Source organism: Sturnus vulgaris, chromosome 1 (genome assembly GCF_052056855.1).
Source record: "Sturnus vulgaris isolate bStuVul1 chromosome 1, bStuVul1.hap1, whole genome shotgun sequence".
NCBI classification, from domain to species: domain Eukaryota; kingdom Metazoa; phylum Chordata; class Aves; order Passeriformes; family Sturnidae; genus Sturnus; species Sturnus vulgaris.
In genome coordinates this window covers 90,037,996-90,060,173 of record NC_142243.1, presented here as the reverse complement: position 1 = coordinate 90,060,173, position 22,178 = coordinate 90,037,996, and the positions used below count along the sequence as shown (strand labels likewise).

Sequence of the window (22,178 nt, the reverse complement as noted above, 5' to 3'; positions counted from 1 at the left end):
CTGCTCAGCAGTAAGGAAAAAGTCTTTAAATTGTCAATAGCATTTCCAGCACAAACACAAAACATGCTCCCATACCAGCTAATGGGAAGGAAATTAACTCTACCCACCACAAAACCAAATGACTCATGCAAGTGCACCCTTAAATTTGGAGAAAGTGCTGCACATATCTTTGTCTCATCAGGACAGGGCAGATAGATGCATGCCATCACCATCAAATGATGGAAAGGAATTGATTAAAAATTACTAGTGCTATAATGTCTTGTTCCCAAGGTAACTGGGGCAGGAGACACAGTTCCTCCCCTCTGCCACAGTGATAATGTTAGAAGGATGATCATCAGCCCTCAGTTCAGTTCTTCTGGGGCAAGATCACATTCCCTATCCTGACTATCCTGTGTTGTGCTTTCCACCCCACTTCAGGACAACATAGGTCATTTTGAACCAGGCTCATGCATTTCTGACAAAGTTAATAAAGTAGATGAAGCTTATATCTTACTATTACTTTATATCTGAACAGTCTTTGTCTCTCAGAAGCACAGTGATTTTGGTTGAATTTAAAGATGGGCCAAATTAATGAATAAAATTCAAGAGTCTGGCCTAATTACAGAGCTGTCCTCAGTCTGGGTACTCTGCTACAACATTCTTCTTGCAAGTGATTCCCTTGGGGAACCATATCTCTGTGCAAGGCCCTCATGTTACATGCCTTAGATTGAATGATGTAACCACCTCTGCAAATGTGCTATAAGGATTGCTGAGCATAACTGAAGATAGATATGCCCTGCATGGGTGAAAAATATATTTATTCCTTTTTTTTTTGAGATCTTAATCCATCTTTTCATAGTTCTCTGATACTGTGAGTTGCCTCATGCCTAATAGTTTCTGTGGTACAATAAATAGCAAGGAACTGTTGCTGCTAAAATATTACAAAATTTTTATGCCTGAAAAGTTTTGGTTTTGAAAAATCAAAGGCCAGTGGAGATATAACACATAGCTCTTGAACATTAAATTAATTTTCATGAACTTTGTTTCAGTCAGAGACAGTGACTTGAAATCTGCAACACTGGTGAAATAGCTGTGTCTTGCTGTGTTTCCAGATTCATGTTTGTATACGAGGAGCATTGATTTATACCAAGAATTTCAGCCAGCTTCAGTCATGTTGTAGACTCTTCCTGTCACTCAGTAATGACTTTCTTATCACAGAGGACCAGAAGGGCCCTTGTCAGTGTTTTCAGATAAGAGTAGTCTCTGGTACAGTGGGTCACCAGCCAGCACTGCCTCTTCTGGGTGGTTCTGTTGTCAGCTTGGCTCTCCTGGAGTGTTTCTCATCCAGGCAGGTTGGAGATGCAGAAAGCAATCAGGGAGTTCTCATGGGCCCCGACTCTGCTTATGGGCACAGATCTTAGGGTCACTGATAGCATCCACGCCCTTAATCTTTTTCCTCAGCATTGCCATTTAGACATGTCTTATTAAAATTTGGTCCCTGATGCCATTCATAATAGGCAGCAATGTTCCTCTCGTGATCTCTGCAACTGCAGCAGGAGTGACATGTTACTGATCTGTTCACTTGTGTTGTCAAAATCTAGGTCCCTCAGAGGTGACAGGTCTGGCTAGAAGAAAGGCTATGGAGGGAATGTTAAGGAATTAATTTTCGGTATGATTCTCTGTAACAGGGGAGTAACACACAAAGATACATAATTGAGGTATAAATATAAATTATTTTGGCTTTGTGTGTGAAAGTGTACTCTGAAGCCCATTTCTATTCAATACATCAATAATTCATGTGTCCAGTTATATTTTAAGGGAATTTTACAAGAGATGTTCAGCAATCTGTGTTGTTACACACCTGCCTGGCTTAGCAATGGAGCAGAGCAAAGCAGACACCTGCTGCATTAACCACTGCCCTCCAAGTGATTTTCTGCACAGCAGAACATCTACTATGCAACCTAAAGGAGAAATCCAGGCTATTTCTTGAGTAGGAAATGATGTTATGAAGAACACAGAGAAAAAAATAGTGATGTTTTCGAAAGGACCAAGATTTAATCTCAGTGAATTTAATATCCATGTCTGAGGTTTTGCCTCTCAGGAAGACTGCTCGGCCCTCACTTACCATATTATATATTCATTGCATGTTTACTAGCTTGACCTTAAGTCCAGACTGTAGCAACATGGTTTTGTTGAACTACTTGAGTATTCAGCCAGCTTGCCCAGAATGTCTATATTGTAGAATAGCATCCTGAAATTACAATCATGCAACTCGAGAAGGTAATGTGAGACTCTGCTCTGGATTAAGTGCTTGATTCGTTTTTTGCTATCAGTATAATTATTCATCACATTAGATCTTCCATGTGGGTCAAGCAGTTTAGTAGCAGCTTGATTCTCAGGTTGTACTCATATTTGCAGTCTGTTGTCGTGACCCTCGTCAAGTCCAAGGAACAGAGATTTAGGCTTAGACATGGGAGCTCTCAGTTTTATTTCTGTCTTTGGCAGCACCTTGGAAACTGGAATTATTAAACTAAGCTTCTGTCTCTCTGGTTTCCTTTCCCTCCCATCTTTATGTGCTTTGCAATTTAACTGTGGCTTTGTACAGTTGCCATTTCTGACTGGCATAGGAGGCTCCCCTGGGGAAGGATCTCTGGATGTGTTGGTGTGAGATGCTGTGGCTCAGGTGAAAGGCTTGTGGGGTGTGGCAGGAATGGCTCCCCTCCCACAGCATGAGGCTTGTGCTGTGGCTCTCACCACGTGTTACACACACACAGTATTTAATCCTGGCTGCTCTCACCTCCAAGGCACTAAGGCAATGTAAATAACCTTTACACGGGGTCTTTTCCTCTGACAGCTTAAAAATGTGCTGCTTTAACACTGCAGAAACTGGCAAGAGTGTCTGCATCTTTGCTCTTGTGGCTTTGGTGTGTTGGATGATGTTTACTCCCGGGACTGAAAAGATGGTTGAGAGAGGCTTTTTTAAGGAGTTAGCTTCATAGGATTATTTTAATCACAATGTAACTTTTAAGGTACACTGGTTTAATTTATTATTTTGAATTATGTTTAATGATTTCTGTTTTTCTCTTGTGTATACTTATTTTTATCATGAGTTTTGCTCTATATTTAAAGTGCCTGGGGTGCTTTCACAGATAGGCGTTACATAAATAAAGTATATTCTTATTTTAATAAGCTGCAGCAGGGCAGCAATTGGAAAATTCCATATGTTCATATTATCTTTTTAATGGTTCATATTGCCAGGATTTACTGTGCAACGATAAAGGTAGAGTAGAAAGAGGAAGTTCCATGTGGAAAAGAGAACCTGCCACCCTTTTCCATATGCATACTGAAGAAATATTTCCCTGAAGACATTAAAATATGCAGCAGGTTATACATACATATATATCTCCAATCTTTCTCTTCCTGTCTCTTACAATACTGTGGAAAGGGTAAAGAGCAACAGCTAAATGTTTGGCTAATATGGGAGATTTCAGGAATCTGTTGAGTTTAGTGATTGCAATACAGCTATGCAGGAAAACATTTTGAGCTGTGATCAAATGTTTGTCATGAGTGTACAGACAGGAGTGTCTCCATTGTGCCTTGCATTAAACACTTGAACCAAACAATTCTGAATGGTCAGAAATGTTCTGCTAGCTGGCATTCTACTGGTCATTTGTTATTGCTGTAAACATCTGCACTTCCAAAAGCAACCCAAATCATTCTATGAATACTTAAAATATGAGAAAACAAAACAACTCATGAAATCCTGTTTCCAGCTGGAATGCCAGGAATCTCTTGAGAGATTCTGGTTTTCTGTGATTTCCACTGGCAAATAGGAAGTTGTAGTGGTACAAAGCTGCAGGTGTCAGGCTGCAGCAGCAGTCTTTTAGCCAGAACCTTGGCTAAATGTCCTGGGGTTGACTCTCAGCTCCACAGTGTCTGGCAGGACTGGCTCACCTCCAACAACTGCTTCACTACTGCTCTCTCTTTTTCTTCTTGGACCAGTGACTAATTCTGAGTATGTATTTTTACGAGGGTGTAGTAGAAAGTACTCGAGATCTTAACCAATGTCTCAGCTCAACCAGAAGTCAAATAATCACTTGGATATTTAACTATCATAAACAATAACCATAAAGATGTTTTTTGGAGACAATCTGTGATTCCTATTTTGAGTTTCTGACTCAGTCTGTGTTTGTTTTTTGGTTTTTTTTTTTTACACTGATATATTCAGAAAAGATTCTGGTACTTTGGACACGGTACTTCTATTTGGCACATTGTGAACATGAAAAACTAAATAGAGCTACTCAAATTTTATGATAATCTATGTCTTTGGAGATCATAATTTAAAAATTGGTCAACGTTTTACATGCAGTTTCCTTCCTAGTGTGGCAAAGCACGCATATAGGCATGCCTACACAGCAATTCTGTTCTACAGGAGAATGTATTTTATTTCCACTGGAACTCCTTTCTTGCAGCTTTACTTGTAGGCTTTCTTCTTCCGTCTCTTTTTTTTTTTTTTTCCCTAGCCATAAGAATTTTTTGTATTAACTCTGTAATATTTACAGTGTAAAAGGTGCCTAAGGCATTTTGTGGTTTTTGCAAACTGAGAACAAGAGAACAAGGTTTCTTTTACTTGCTGGAAGATAGACTCCTGCTTGGAGACATTAGTCTGCCTGTTGATAGTCTGGCTGACCACAAAGGAAGAAAATGCCCTGGTCTGTTAATGCTGGGACCACCAATGACATATCATAGCAGTATGCCAGCACTGGAGCCTGGTTTCCTAGATGAAACTCGCCTTAATGTCTCACAAACATGGGAGAAAGATAGGAAATACAGGGTGGCACAGGAGTATGTCATATGGCTGAGACCTGGGCCAGTTTTCAGCAAAATTTGCAAGTAGTCTGAATGAAGGGCAGAATTCAGCATTTGAGTAGCACGGTTTTATACACAAAATTTGTTTTGTGAAATACAGAATTTTGGTATTGTTTAAAACACTGGTTTTAGTTGTGCCAATTGTTTTGATTTCATTAGATTCAGAAAATGTAGGAATGCTGAATATTTCTTATCACTATTATAAATCACTTTTAGAGATAGAAAACCTCTTTTAGCTCTACATCTTTGGATGTATTGCTTGCACTATATTTCTGCCTACATACCTTAAATAGAAGTAATGGTTTAACTTTATCTCTTCTTGTTGTCCCTGGTGCATTGGAGTAGCTACCTAGAACAGAGGCTAGACAGAGTTAAGAGAATAAAGTAGGTATTTATTAAAGGCCTTCAATAGATACACCCTGGGAAGTGTAAAAGCCTCACAGAGACTACACTCAAAATGGATGTCACATCGGTCACGAATTTTTCACATATAGGTAAGTTTGGTCTATTTGCATATTAGGGGTTAATTCTCAATTACAGCTTCAGGTAATGAAGTCAAATTCCCCCAGCTCACTCCCCACAACTCACTTTTCCTTATGCTTTTCGGGGCCTGAGGCTGTGGTGTGTCCTCGGATCACAGGCTCACAGGGATTGTTTTGTCTGACCAAAATGTGAAGACAATAAACTACACTTTATATGGAGTTTAGAGCTATGCACTACTGCAGTATAGGATTTGAAAAATATAAAAGTTAAAATATTAAGGCATCATCCCAACAAGCTGGATGTGATGCACCTCACATACCAAAATGTTGTGACTCTGACGCATCTTATTCTTAGCTAGAGAAATTGTCCAAATTCAGAATGAGAATAAAAAGTGGTCATCACTCTGAGATTGCATTTGAGTGTCAGGTACAACTGGCAGATGCAGACAGATGGGAAATGCAAGTGACCCTGTTAGTTAAGATGGTACTCAGAATCCTCAGTGCAGCAGAAGCACGACTGCTATTGTGTTATACAGGCATTGGGAAAGGCAGTGCTCTAAGGAGATTTGGAAAACAGCAATAAAACAGCTTGCAGATGTTTCTGAGATGCTGGAAACGAGAATGTGATGGAGCACAAAGGTGATTGTTTTAAAATGGAAGGAGAGTTCAATGGGGACTAGCAGGAGTTCAGTGCTGCCCAGCCATCCTATTCATTTTTGATGATGCAGAATGGGAGAAACTTGTTATCCAAAGGACCAGTTGCTATGCTCTCTCCTTCTGCAACCTCCAGATGCTGTCTAAATTGTGTCACTTTATAACAAACATCTCTAGGACATATAGAATACCTTTTACCCAGAGGAGAAGTATAGGGAAAAAAGACAGCAAAACAAATTAGCCAAAGAAACAGGCTGCATCATCTTCACAATTTTGGAGAGGACAGAGATGGAGAAGGTAGAGGTGGAGGAGCAGAAATTCAAAGGAAAGCTGTTACACACCTATGTTGAATCTGGTTAAGTCATGCATTTTTTTCTCTGCCTTCCTAAGGCTCCCTTGACTGTGTTTTATGGAAAATGGCTGTTTTGCAGCAGCACAGAATATTATAGATCATTCCAGTACTGTCCCTTCTGATACAAAAGTTTAGCTGTGGCTCAGCTTTCTATTTTAAATTCTCTTTTTGCTCTTAATCCAAATTAAAAGTCATTAGCTTTGAAAGGGTGGGCTTATTCCTGCAAGTGGAAAAGCAATGTTATATGTGACAGCTTTCCTAAGCACCTGTACACACAGGGCTCATCTGGCAGTGGTACCTTATTCAGCATATCCCAGGAATGAACAGCTACCTCCAGATGACAACGTGCTGTGCTCTTATGACAAATGGTATTTTGTCGTGGAAGCTTTGGAAGCCAAATTTAGCAATATTCTGGTAAGTGCTTTACAAAATGTAACCATTGCAAACTAAATCTTCATCTGCAGATGGTTACAAAATCTTTGTTTTAAAAGATACTAAAAAACCCATAAAACATCTTTCTTCCTTGGTTCCACACCGACACATGCTGCACACTATCACCTGCTAGCTGGTTACCTAGATGTTTAGATGTTTGTTTTTGTTTTTTTTTTTAACTATAAGAAGCAGATAGATGCAGTTAACATTTTAAAAAAGGGCCTTTTCACACTAATTTAGCCTCACCAGCATTATCTGTGTCCCTGCAGTCGCTACTTTGGGTTGCATCCACTTTTAATACCTATTCCCAGGTGCCACACGGTGGTGCTCCTGACTCTGCATTGCTCGGAGCCCTGAGCTGGCTGAGAGCAGCTCCAGATGCTGTGTGCTACCAGAGCTGATTTGGGAGGGAGGGCTGCACACAGCTCTGCAATGAGGTGAACCATGCCATGGGATGGGGATGTACTTTTCTCCCAGGACTCAGCTACCAAATCAGGTATGGGAAGAAAGAGCTGAATAGTGTCAGCTGATAAAAATCCTCAGTATTGTGCATGTACATACATGTATACTTAACCTCTTTTACAGTTGATTACTACATGAATTTTACATGCTGGCTTTGTTTTGGTAGTCCCATGCCTTCCCATTTTCTCTTTGCTCAATAGTAGGCTTCCGTAGTTTCACAGCTCAGTATTCTCCAGGCAGCAAGGATGACAACCTTTTCTCTGGATCTTTGATAAAAATGCAGAGAAGCAAGGCAGAGAGAGGGGAGATGTGCCTCTTTCTCCATCTAAGGAGGGAGCAGTACAAAATCAGGAGCTGCCTCAGTGGCCCCAGGTAGGATCCCCAAACTGGAAGGAGGTCAGCAATTGTGCTGGCCTTGTGTCAATTTAAAGATTTCTTCTTCTCATAAGAAAATCTCTACATCCAAGGTGATATCCTCACCTATATCAAGCCTACAGCTCAGTAAAATCGACAGGAATTATTTCACTGACTTGCATATACTTTGACTCTGGTCCTGTGCACCGTAGTGATCTGTCACCTAAAGTTTAGCTCTGTGCATTTAGGAGTTAACCTCCTACTGAGAATTTCTGATATCTTTACTAAAACTTTAATCAGGCACTCAGACATTTATGTCAATCTAACTTTTAAATTGTGTGAAGTCATCTTTTTAATTAATTCTTATAAAAACAATTGAATATATGACTTACAAGGATAGTTACTTGTGTTCAGCTTTGATTAATTTGTAAAAGTTTCACTAGATTTGTATAGTGTACTGTGCTAGTAGGTCATCTAAAAGAGAAGCTCTAATAATATCTATGTACATTGGACTGTATGAAATTTTTAGGACTGGCAGTCATGTCATCTATATAAACACTCTATTCTGTAATGCATCATTAGCATAATTTTTTAAAAGTTTATCTTTTCTGTCTTTACATGTCTTTGGATTATTTATATAAATATGTATCTTTTCCATAAAGCCAAAACCCAGCTATTGAAAAAGTATCTTAAGTTAGTCTTCCAGTTATGGGCAAAGTCAATAGCTTTATGTGATGGGATCCCTGAATCTAAGGAAGCATGATTAGCTTCTGACATTACCATTTCCATAATTATCCATTGTGTGTGATCTCTATAAAGAACTGTGTTGGTTTGAAAGTAAAACCAGTGCGAGACTCCAAGTCAGTAATACAATTTAATAGGAGAAAAGAGAAAAAATAAAATACATGCAATAATATAAAAGAAACAACCACCAACACAGTCAGAAATACAACCTGACACCCTGTCAGTCAGGGTGTTGGTAGCAGTCCCTATAAATGGTGGCTGCAGTCCTCCTGGATGACAGATGTGGTTCTGTTGAAGCAGTGCTCCTGTAGAAGGTGCAGTTTTCCTCCGAAGATCCAGCGATGGTGTGGAAAAGGTCCGACTTTCCTCTGGGATCCAGTAGAAAGGTTTTCCCTCGGGTCCCAAACCCCAGTTTTTTATCTAGGTAGGAAAGGCTTGGCTCCTGCCCCTGGTTGGGGCATCTCCCAATGGGATGATGTAATCCTATCAGTCACACAATAGGACTTAATGGCCCATTAACGGAATATATCTTCTGGAGGAAGGATGGGTTGTGAATAGATAACGATGATCATCCCCCCATCTTATCAGATGGCACATCAGCAGAGGATATCTCCCACAGAGATAAGGATCACCACCCCTCCCACATTTTAACAGATGGTGATAGAATACACATTTTTGCATTGTACCCCAGGACAAGAACCAACGTTAAACAGAATTCTTTATTCTTTACTCTTATTTAATATAATTGTAAACAATTCTCCAAACATTAGTAAGTGAAGGTTGCAGCTGGCAGCTGGCCTTTGCTAAGAACTGAGACATGACTAGACATCCCCAGGAGGCACCTCTCTGCACTAAATAAATGGACACAGAGACCATGGCAGGCAGCATTAACCCTGTCCGTGTCGACCAGTGACAATTATGAACTTCTAATGCATCCTTACATATCAAAGACAAACATTGAAAATAATTAAATATGGAAACTACACTTTAGTATTTTGAATGAGTTCAGTATGAGAAGGAACAAATAACCAGGGTTGCATTTACAATGAATGGTGTCTCTGATGGGTGGTGGGTATAGACAAGAGAAAAGCCTCAGCTGAAGTAAGTCCAGCTGTGCAGGGTGCAGATGCCTACAGAACAAGGCTGCTTGTTTTCCAAAAGGCTTGAAAATTATCCTGCCACTTAACCTTGTTCTTTATCTTTGTTGACTGAAGAACTCATACAGAAAGGGATGACATTAAAATAGTCATAAAAAGGGGCATATTATGATATTTATTCTGTTATTTCATTGCATCATTTTCCAAATGGAAGTGCCAGCTGATGTGTCAGAGCCAGCTACTTTCATCCTCACAGGCTGATAATTTGCTATTGATGGTATTTTGTGAAATGCTGAATTGAATTTGTTCTCACTGACAAGAAATCCTAAACGAAATTTTCTCCTTGAGATAGCATGAAATGGAATCACCCAGACCAATCTAGAGACCTCTTTGTTGTCTTTATTCAGTAATTACATACGTTTAACTACAAAATCAGATCCTGATGAATACATTAAAATATAAAGGCTTGGTGCCAAGGAAAGAGGTAAAATGTACATAGGTTTCTATATGTGTAGACTTGTAGAGACTTGGAGGATTTATTTCTCTTGTTTCTCTCCTCAGAATGGATTAAAAGATTATTATTTTACTGACCCTATATCAGAAAATACTGTGGAGGATAAACTGCAAATATTGAACTAGTCCCCAAAAGAGGAATTCTAGGAGTCATTAAGAATGCATATCTGTGTAAATGCAGTGCAAGTTTCTGAAAAAGCCCAAACCTACTCCTGCCAAAATATCCTGATGCAATCAGTATTGTTTTCTGCACTGGTTCACAGCTTACTTTCAATCCATTTTAAGACCTTAGTGCAAATTTTTACCCATACCTTTCTGTCTTCCCTTGTTAGGCAAGAACTACATGTTCAAGCATGCCTGAGTGCATCCCTGGGAAGCACAAGGACCAACCCTTATAGCCTAGCAGGGTGTACCCTTAGCTCATCCTGGAGCACAGCTCAGTCTCTGCCCATAGCACTTTGTGTTCATCCCCTGCTGACGGGGGCAGCACATCCTAAAGCCTGCTGATTTCACCACATCTACTGGCAAGGGACAGCTTGAATAATAAAACATACAGGTTGTTTTGCTTAAATGAAGATAAAGGGCTGAAAACAAAAGGTTACAAATAAAACAATTTTACTGGGTTTTTTCTCTATGCCTTTTCAGTGGCTCCAACATATTTCACTGGGATTGCAGTTCTTGGGGTTAGCAGTTGGAGGTCTGGCCATCCATTTCTCTCACATATATTCTGTTCTCTGAGTACTGAATAATTTTCTCTCTTTTCCTTCTAGATATACTACATTCAGCTTCTCCTTAATTCCTTGTAAATGGAGTGTTGAAGGCTGGGAAAGAGGGGAGGGTAAAAGGGTAATGGTCAGGAGGAGATACATTCTGGCTGTTTTCGTTCTGCTCTCTTGATGCATGTACCTCCCTGGATGTCTTTGTGCCTTAACTTAAAATGAATTTTTTCATGTCTACATATTCTTGTGTACTTTCTTCCACTATATATTTTCCTTTCTTTATTTTTTTTAAAGTTTACAGTATTAAAACGGTACATATGGAAAACATCAATTTTCCATAACATCTGTCAAGCTGATGGTCTCCTGTGCCATTTTCTACAGAGATCACACAAAGATGACTTAATGAACCTATTTTGAACAGAAGGCAGAATAATTTGTTAGTAAAAGCCACATGTCTTTGTCCTGTATTTATTCTTGGGATTTGTGGCCAAAATCAGTATTCTTTCCTTGGATCCTTTATTTTCCATACAGGGAATATTACACAAGATTGGATGGTATTTGCAAAAAATGAGGAGTTTGTGTGTGTGTTCATGTGTGATAATAGCTTTAAAAATGTGACAATATGAGAAGGAATAGAATTCCTTCTGCATGGAATGACGTATTGTCCCATAGTTGACAGATGCCATTTAATTATCGTATAGCTAAACTTTGCCTATCACATCCTGTCTCCCTGCATTTCTGAGAAAATATTAAGTAAATTCATATAATGTACTTATAGCACAAGCATACAAAAAAATATAACTATAAATCTTCTTGTCAGCTTGAGCATCCAGAAGTTTTATCTGTTCTGTGGTCCAGATGTTTTCTGGATTCTGTATGTGACTCCCAGGATCATATACAGGCAGTGGGGAGGAAACTTCAGTTGACCCGTGGACGCTAACTTAGAAGGTGATTCACTTCTGCAGCAACAAAATTGCAAACAAAGAGAGCTGAGACTTCAGTGGGTAGAGGTTCCTACCTTAGAGGCACCTGTGTGGGCAAAGAAGTCACCATGAGGTGAACCATTAATCATGGGACAGACACAGTGAGACGCTTGTTTTAAGATCTAGAAAGTATGAATTACTCCTTTTATTGCAGCAGTAGTAGCACTAACAACTTAGGAAGTCACTTTTTTTATCCACAAAAATATGGTTTGAAAAGAAGCTAACCATGCACACCTAACCTCTGGGAAATGTGTGGAAACTGAATGACTAACCCAGGGCTTTGAAGGCACACAAATGTACTTAGCTATCTCATTTGGGATCTCTGGGATTTTAATGTTTAGCCTATGTGGTTTCTGTATGAGCCAGATAAGTGCAGCATCAAGGGAAGAAAATAATGCAATCTGTCCCCAAACCACAATACTAAGCAACTTTAGCTACAAGAACACATTTATTGTTTTCAGTGGTAGGATTAGTGTATGTACTCCTTGCAAAGCAGTTATGTATTGCCAAACACTTTAAAATCTGATGATTCTGCAGCAAACTGAATACATTTTAAAATGTTTCATCCTCATATATGCATATGTATATATGCATTATATTTATGTCTTTATAAAAAAATTGGAAAAAATCTCTATGTATGTGTGTTTCTATCTGTAACTGCATATACATACAGATGCAACATCCATGCAAAGGGATGTATAAGTATTTTGATCAATGACATGCATTTTTGAGTTCTTCTTGATGACTATTATTCTTGGGGCTAATAGTTATGTTTTACGTTTGAAGAGCCTTAAATATGTTCTTTTTAGATGGAAGAGTTTATTACTCCACAAGAAGGTTGTGTCTCTTGCTCTCAAATATCTGATAGCTCCAGCTTCTGAGAGGATGTCATTAACAATCGTATTTTCTGTTATGAAGTTCAGCATTACTATTTGCTCATGTGTAAACAACGCTTGAAGTTTTATCTTTCATTAATGAAGTTGAAATGAGTTAATAAAAAGCAGAATAAGAAAGCCAGAAGCTGCCAACATTAATTATTTTTTATTGCTTCTGGAGCAGAAATGAATGAAAATATCTATTATCATCAATTTGTTTTGATTTCATTACTTTTCCCAGGAATGGTCAATTTTTAATCCAATAGTTTGTTTAACATTGAAAATGTCTATAATTAGCACAAAAATACATGAAAATGTGGTCAGCTTTAGGAGACTGTAAGCATAATATGTTATTTTGTTTCCAAAGAAAATGCAAAGTCACTTACTAGGTCAAAAAGACTACTTTAGTATGATGGTGGTTAACATTCCAAAGCAAACACTGGTTTCTGCAAGTTTAATGGTAAATGTTCATTGCTATTTAATATTCATGGCAGTTTATAAGAATGTTCGAAATAAATTGAGCCCATTAATGATAGGACATAAGTCAGTCTGGCTTCTGGTGTGAGGATTTTGTTAAAAAGATTATCCCGAGTTCTTTATTTATCTCAGCACCAACCTTAAACGATGCACAGCTATTTTTTCCTCTGGAAGTTCAACAATGCCCTCAAGTACCCCCTTGAGAGCATCCTTCACTAGCACATTGTGACAGGCTGGTCTGTCCAGAACACCCGGCTTGTGGGAGGAATTCAAGTGATGTTGTGCTGCTGCTTTTGCAAAATGCCTGCAGTGTGGTCTCCCTCTCCTTCAGTAATGGAACTCCTATTCCATCACACACAGGCTTAATTAGCGTCCAGTGTAAAGGCTCATTGCAATCCAGATGTTTGCAAATAACTGAGCTGGAAAAGTTTTTCACTCCATCCATTTTAAGTGAACTGAAATTGCTCTAGTTCGATGTAGGAGGCTAGGTTCATATTCATACTTTGTAAAGCCCTACCAGCTCAGGTAAGGTTTTGGAAAAATAAAATGAGAGGTGAATAGGACCTTGTCTTCATTTTTATTGAATCACAGACGTTCAGAGAAGAATAAGAGAAGGAAGGAAAATCAAATAAATCAATCTTTTGACTTAATCTGAGTTATAGTTTTTATGAAATTAAATTTTAATAATTTGCTATGGCAAGATTAAAAATAATATTATTCTGTGAGAATTTTAGAGAAAATACATATTTTAAAAAAGTTTATTAATCTCTCTGCATCTTTCCCTCTTTTATAATACCATAACCTTTTACCCTTTTCACTGCCATCTGTACTTTGCAAATAAATTTCAAGCTTATCCTTATTCTTATGGTGGTCAGCTCAGTGTCAATCTTTGGAGACCACAGCATGAATACAGACAAGATTCCTACCTCTCTTGTAAATTCTGATTTTTCTGGGATCACAGGAGCATCAATTTCTTTTTTTATTCAATAAATTATTGTTTCATGCTGTATACCTTCCATGCAAATTGTGCAACCTTGGAAGAAAAGTGAGAAGCAGTGAGCAGAGAATTCCAAAATATTTGAGGTGAATGTCTGAAATGAATGCCTTGCCTAGTGGGAGAATGACACATACAGGATGGAGTAGCTAGTTTTATGTGAATGCAGGAGAATAAATGATCTGCTTATACTAGTGGCATCTTTCTGGCAGGAATACATGTCATACCTAGTTTATAGAAAAACACCTCCAACATGTTTCACTCAAGGCTTGTTTGTGTCAGATAGCAGTAGTCAGAAAGCCAGGCTTTGGAGGAGCATGTGAAGAGCTGCCTGCTAGGCTGAGAGTTTTTAGAGGTATGAAAGCTGACAGATATGGCACAAGCACATGAAATTGAAAATAAACCAGTTATGTCTCAAATGCAGACTCAAGCAGTGTAAGCTCTGCTTACACTCTGTATCTCTGCTACATCTCATTTTTGTGAATGACTGTAGGAGACAGAGGATGTTGTAAGATCTGAAATGTTTTCTGCTCATTGCACGATGGGAAGCACATTCAGTAGGCTCCAAGTGAAGGAAGTGTAGGCACTACACCTTTGAGAGTGAGGGACATGCACAGTCCATCGAGGTGAAAGTCTGTGGAAAGGATGGTTTAGAAACCTTTGTTCATTTTTGCTGTCTGATTTATTTACCTGAGATCCTTCAGTGTGGATATTGGTGGAGCAGACTTAGGAGTGCTTCAAAGTCAGAGTCTCAGGTTGGGAGACAAGAGCAAAAAAATAGCAACAGCAATAAGAACAACAACAATAAGAACAACAACAACACCCCCCCAAAAAACCACCACAAAACAAAACAAAACAAAACAAAACAAAACAAAACAAAACAAAACAAAACAAACAAACAAAAAAACCCCCAAAACAAACCACCAAGAAATGTGTGAAATTCTTGAGATTACTCCCCTCTATGGAAGGAAGAAAAAATTATGATGAGTTTCAAATTAAAGGCAGAATTTAAAAAGTTATAAATAAAGAAATAAATGAGCTTTGGAATAAAGAATAACCTGCCAATTGTCCCCTGTCACATAGAGCAGTCCCTGTGGTTATTTCAGTATGTGCACACATATGAAAGATGACTTCTGCATAAAAGTGACAGCACTAGACACAGCTTTTTTTTTAGGAGGTTTATATGCATACTTGAGTTATAGGAGTATTTGAGAAATTAATTTACAATAATGTTTTCCTTTTTATTTGGTGACAAGGAAATGAAGCAAGAAAATGAAAATAAAGAAGAAGGGACAATGAAGTAAGGTAAGAATCTGTTTTCTTGTTTGCATCAGATTTTGGGTTTTTTTCTATGTGCTAATTGCATAAAACTATTTCATTTTACTTCCAAAATTAAGACAGTTAAAAACCCCAAAAATGATATCTCTTAGATAGCCGATCACGCCTGGGACATATGCTAAATAAAATTTTACAAATGGCTCTGGAGAGGACTTTTTTAATAAAATACATTAATTCAGAATTTAACATTAGGTAAAACTTTCTTACAAAATATGAAAAAATCATCAAATTTACCTACTTCAAACCATAAAGAAATAAATTGCATAAGATTGGAATTCAAGGAGAATCTTGTTTGGTGTAAATCAAACCTACTCCTTTATCAGGGATGGGATTGCTATAGACCTGGATATTGAGTAGATTTTGTCTGAGAATCCCAAAGGATCCCTGCGCATTTTGTCTCCATAGTCTGGAGATGAATTATGAACAAAATGGGTTTTCCATGTTTCTCTCCCACATATATGCAGTTTCCCATGAAGATGAAGGTGAGAAAATTAATAATCAGATTTGTAATAAAAAAAATAAAAATAAAAAAAGCTTTGAATGAAATTAAAAAAAACCCCTCACAACAAAACAAAAAACCAAAACTAAAAATCCCTAAGAAACTGTGGGGATCATAACCAAAACAAAATGGAAACAATTAATATTTTAACCAAAACTGATGTTTTGTGTTGCTATTTAGAGTACTTGAAGTTCTATTGCTCATGCTATTTTGGACTAGATACTAAGCTGATATAAATTACTACCAAATATTTGCAACAGCTTCAGATCTACACTGTCACCTCTGTGAAAGAAATTGTCAAGTTACCAGGAAAGTGAATCAAGAAAGGGAGAAGAAATGAAGAGGAAAATTATAGACCTACAGGATAGTAAATTATATCCTCCCCAGTGCAAATGATCTGAAACCAAAATGAAAATGAAAATTGACCTTGTCTTAGATCTATACATGTGGCTATACATCACATGTAGAGACTCACCTAAGCTTTACAAACCAGCAGTTCTTTGCATTTCAGCTACATTACAGAGATGCTGATGTTCCTTCCCCCTACATTCACCAAGAACCCAGATAGATGATAGAAAGCTCTTGGCCTGCTGGTATTGTAAAAGAGCTTAGAAGTTTTCTTAATATAATTCATAATTCTTATACAATTCAAAAGACAAGAATTACAAAGACAGACAAGCACAAAAAGTAAGTTTCTATTAAATAACATAGATGGAGAGAGTAAAATATTGAGAGCAATCCGTGGGTTCTCAACTAGAAAAGCCATCCCACTAAAAAATCTCCACAATTCGTTTATGATTGAAGTGATAACTACTTCAACACCACAGCATAACCTCCTACTTTCAAGTTAACATTTTTAACTATATTCTGTGTACTCTATTAAATAAGGAGAGATTTGAGATAGCTATATGATTTCAGTGTGATATATTATGTGATTTATTACTAAATTATCATAAATATCAGCATTAAAAAAAAAGAAACCTGGCAAGAAGTTCTACCCCAGTTACTTCCTCCTATCTGGGAGAGTCATAGAATCTGACAAGCATGTGGACAGGTAGGATGGTTTGAATTATACTGGAAAGTAATTATGCAGAAAAATATTTCCTAACAATAAACCTATAGGATTTCATAATGAGATGAATTTATGGTGAAGGTATTTTGGCAAAATTGGTCACCACAGATAAATTGACAATTTATAAAGTTATACAATTCAGTTGTTTTTTGTATACTCTATATTTGGCTATAAATTTCAACATAAAATAGATCTCTCCATTTTTATCTACAAGCACACAACACCTAAGGAAGAAAATGGGCATTAACAGCTGCATTCAGGTGCTGTGGTGTGACACTGAAGTTTGCTGAATGACTTGCCAGTAATAGCTCCTTCCCTCTCAGCCCCATGAGGGAGAGGACAGCACCAAGAACTCTGCAGAAAAGGGTGGCAGTACTTGGTACTGATTTTAAAATATGTGTGTTCTCAAACATTCAGGTGTTACCTGAAGGCTAAAATTGCTAACTTAAATCTTAAATGCTAAGTAGTCTGTTTCTGTGAAGAATGTATGTAAAATAATAGAGAAACTTAGCAAGGACTTAGTGATTTCTGGGGAAGCCTGCAAAAGCACATTGCATTATAAAAGAACTGTTCAGGGCCCCGACAGACACCTGCTTCTTGCAGCATTTGTTTTCTATCCAGAACAGATCTCTTTCTAACACAGAGTGTGACATATAACTGAGATGGTTTATGACAGAGTTGCTCAAAGGTGCAATTCTATACAAGTTTCTTTCCCGTCCAAATATATCAATGACAAAAAATGAGTACAATTACATTTCAATTATTCATAGTACACCTATTAGATATACTAAGTAATTTTTATTTCCTGTGCTGTAGCTTTCACTATAGGCTAAGTTAAATTTAATCATCCTATCCTATTAAGAACATACACAGCAACATTTGCCACAATAACTTGACTGAGTTTTAAATTAAATTTAAAAAGCTCTCCTCCTTAAGAGCTGTTTGTATTCCCATTGTGTTTACTGGATGGGAATATTGTGATGAGAGAAATAAAAATATAATAATGAAATATATTTCTTCTTCAATCTACTTGCAACCTCTCTTACTTAAGGTTCCCTTTTTCCACACCGCCCTTCAAGAATTTGAATGACATGCTGATTTCTCCACTACTGCAGTGGCATAGGACATTGGTTTAGGAGCGGCTGGGAAAGGTCTCTGCTTTTCGTCAGATGTGACTGGAATTCATAGTGGATATGCATTTGCTATGAGATAGAGAAAAATAATCTCTGGACAAAAGCAGGTTGGGGTTTTTTTAGCTTTGTCAGCACCACACCAACACATGGACACTTACAGGCATTCATGTAATATTCCTCACTCAATTTTTTTTTACCAGTTCAAAGCTCTCTTTTAACAATAAGACATTTATGAAATATTTCAGGCTCTTCAGTTATGGGAAATCAACTACTTGAACCATAAATGTGTGTGTACGTTATATCCTTACAGTGAACAAATAGAAGATTTTGATGTAATGCCACTACCTTTTGTATGCTTGTAAACAATTTGATACATAACTGATTGCATAAATGTGACCATATCCCTCTTTTAAATGCATGAAGTAGGAAGTTCAGTGTAGCATTGTGGTAATTAAGTCCCTGCTGGTCTAATTGTCAGCCAGTTCTCTGTGGAGCATACTGAAGCTGGTTAGAGCTGTATGTTAGAACACACAAAGAAAAGGTATGGGGTTGCAAAAGACACCTGCTAAGAGTACAGTTCATTGCAAAATGTCAGTACAGCAAAAGAGTCCAGAAATCATGCAGCAAAGCTCTCTTCAGTGTGTAGATTCAAGTTAAACCTGGCTTACTCAGATTTATGAATTCTTTAAAGGTCCAGTAAGTTTGAACTCATTTGCAATTGAAATAAAGTGTTATTTGAAAGTCATTCTCTGAAAAGGGGAAAAAATTAAGAAAGAAGAGCTTTTGTGCTGAAGAGACTCAGGCAATTAATTAAACCTCTTCAGGAAATAACATAAGGGCTTAAAAATAAATAGTGGTTATTATCAGGAACAAGAGCAACAGTGGCAGGACAGCGACATTACTTTCCAGTGACAAATTAATTGATTTTCAGAATTTTTTTCAAAGCATAATGATATAACAGCACTAGATACTTTAATAAGGAAGTAACACAAATTGTTTCATTAGCAGAGTGGGGTTGTTATTCTACATTTATTCTCATTCCTTTCAGCTTCTTGAGTGGAAAGACCACCTCTTGCTCTACTAGAAATTTTTCAAGGTTTCATTTTAAATTACTGTACAGGGAATTACATCAGAAAAACTTGGATGTGGAACCTGTTTACCCTTTGTACCTGTAGAGTTTAAGATGCAATACAGATGGAAATATTCCTCACATTTTCTGATTTGAAAAAGTGGGGTGGGGGGACAAACAATTAGGAGAAGAGCTGTTTTGTGTTACATGAGCTGTCAGTGACAAGAGCACTGGAGGAGGAGCATTGAACTGATGGATTCTGACACTGATTTTCAGTCCACTGTTGTAGAAGGTGTTTAATCAGTATTACCATTTATAGTGGCTGTGAAGTATTTTTGCATCTCTCAATGCATCTTTCAGCATTTTAAAGTTGTTAAAAGTTCTGTGTCACTGCAACCAATTCACAGTAGGATTCATTACACTTTATTTATCTAATAAGTTAGATGGGTCATCTAATTTATATATCCCTATGGTAAAAAGTGAATCTCTGATAATTCCATCCTGCTGATAGACATTTATACAAGGATTTACGAGTTACAGGATGAATTGCTGTGTGGAGATGTCCCTTTCTCCTACTGCCTACAGAAAGTGCCTGAATAATTAGCTTAGACTAAGCATAATCTTTAAAGTTCTTTCAAGATGAATAGCATGCTCAGTACAGGTGAAATACCTATGATGTCCTGAGTACTTTTTTTCAGTGTATTTGGGATTTATTTTGTTTTGTGGATGTAGGAAAAGCTGTTCACTACAAACCAGACTTTCTGTATTCCCAGAGGAGAAGGTATATGCCTGCTCTGCCTTGAGAAAATGTCTTCACCTGGATTACTCTCAAAGTTTGAGATTTCACCTTGTGCTAGGAGGGTTTTAAAACATTTTTTTTTTTGAGTTTTTGAGAATGCACTGCAATGGTATGGAGAATGGACACCTGAAATCCTTTTCCATAGGACAAGTACTCTTTAGCTTAAGAGTTTCCAGAGTCTGAGAGCTTTGTTGGTTCCAGGGACCATATTTCATCAGTAAAAATTGGTTTTATCTGTGAGATAAAACTTGGAAATTTTTTAGACCGTCTGTCTGCTCTGTCAGGATTTAAGTAGCAGTATTATACCTTTTACTTTCCTAATAATGTAGCTCTTAACACCGTCGTTTCTGAGAAGTCCAAGCTGTCTTTTAGGTATAGTTTTTATTAATGTGTTGGCCCCTGTTTTCATTATCTAATATTAATTTTTAGTATGCTTCTTTCATTTATTGTATTTAAACCTTAAATCAATAAAAACCATAAAAGCTGTGTCGTTTGAGACTGCAGGAGCTGTCCAATTTTACTAGCATCTTTGATGATTTGATCTAAACCATAAGCTATTATCACCATTATAGCCATAAGAAAATTTTATTTTTTGTTTTTATGGTGTGGTATGTTTCTTTATTTGGAGAATGTATATTAAAAAATTCAATATGGCAATGTGGATTGACAAGCTTCATTTTGCAGTATTAAATTTAATTATATAAAACCTGAAGTTGCCCCATTAGAAGTCTAGGAATAACGTAAAGTACTTTTAAATTTGATGTCTGCTGTAACTCTTGATGAAACATAAAAGTTAACAGTTTAAGTAGGCCTTTTATTTCCTTAAAGAAATTCTACAGCTCAGAAGAGTTTTGTGAGTTCTTTGTGTAAGCAGGAACAATTCTTAGCATTGTAGAAAGGAGTTGATATTTTATAAGAAAGAGTAAGTGTGATGTATGCTTTAACAAATAGATAACTGGTCCCTTTTTTGGTTGTTTTTGGTTTTGTTTTGTCTTTTTGTAAAAGTCAACAAAGAGCTATTGCAAAAAAAAAAAAATACAGAAAAGAAAGATTATGGAGCAGTTTACCAAACAAAACTCTTGTTGACACTTGACATTCTTTCCATGTTTTGCTGTTCAGGTATATTTGAACACTAGGAAGTATTCATGAGAAATTAATTCAGTCAGGAAACAGGAATAATAATTTGACATATTTCTCACAATCCCATTGTATAATTGCAATTTTGAATGCTTCTGGGGAAATATATAGACATTTCTTTGGTGAAAAAATGGGAGGCTGTTCTGTGGAAGACTGGGGAAGTAACAAGCACTTTAGTGTCTCTAATGCACTCTGTGTTTAGTTTTTCCTATTAAACCATCTCATTAAAAATTTTTGAGACTGTAGTCTTGGATTTCATGTGCAAAACTCAAATCTGGACTTGAAACTATGCAAGAAATGCAGTGTTTCAAAGCAAGGATTTGAGTCTGGTCAGTGCCAGGAAGCAGAGTGTAAAGGTCTGAATGCCATTTCAATCTTCCTTAGTTTGGGAATTTTCATGTCTGCATTTTATTTAAGGTCCCTCTGGATTGCACAGGTACTAACATAAATGACTCCCAAGAAGAACAGGTAGAGCCAAATGACAGAGTGCTCCTCCAAAGCTGCAAAAACCTATGCATATCTGCTGATTTTACCACAGAGCTTACTACAAAGATAAACCTATAGGTGACACTGAGTGTCTAGATAACACTCAAAGTAGTTCAGTACTGAGTATTATAGCTGATTAAAGTGCTCAAATTGTTTAATAATTTGAGAATGGTTTCTAAAAATCACAAAATATTATTTATATTTGACATTCCTCTGGATGATTTTTGGAGCCCCTCTCTAAATAATTAAATGCTGAAAGGCCTTTATTGGCCAGTAGTTAACAAAAGTTGACAGACAGAAGTAAAGTGTGGTGGAAAAGCTTCCCAAGTTCTGCTTGCTCCATTCATTCTCTTCAGCTTTGTCACTCAACCATCACCATCATGAGCAAGATATTGATTTACATATGTAAGAAAAAAACCCCAATTTTAGGCAGGAATATTCTTGTTGCTTTCAATTGACTATGAGTAATAATCCTTGAAAATAGCTGTAGGTATGGGAAACTTTCTCATGATAAGCAATTATGCCACTCTAAGCTTTGCTTGTATTACCAGTTATTTTTTATTTTACTTATGATGGAGTATAATATTTATTTTATTCTATATGCTTTATGTATACTTATGCTTAAATTTTCCTTGCAGAAAATGTAGTTTATATTCTAT

The 22,178-nt window shown here is 37.2% G+C and overlaps 1 long non-coding RNA gene across 1 annotated transcript in view; it reads left to right on the top strand.

Annotated features, from left to right (window-relative positions):
* Positions 1–7,135: 7,135 nt before the first annotated feature.
* LOC148225348 (uncharacterized) overlaps positions 7,136–22,178 on the top strand; it is a 75,852-nt gene continuing 60,809 nt past the window's right edge. Inside the window, exons 1-2 of the long non-coding RNA XR_015802551.1 lie at positions 7,136–7,264; positions 15,243–15,291. This is a non-coding gene — a long non-coding RNA (uncharacterized LOC148225348). The remainder of the gene's footprint in view (positions 7,265–15,242; positions 15,292–22,178) is intronic.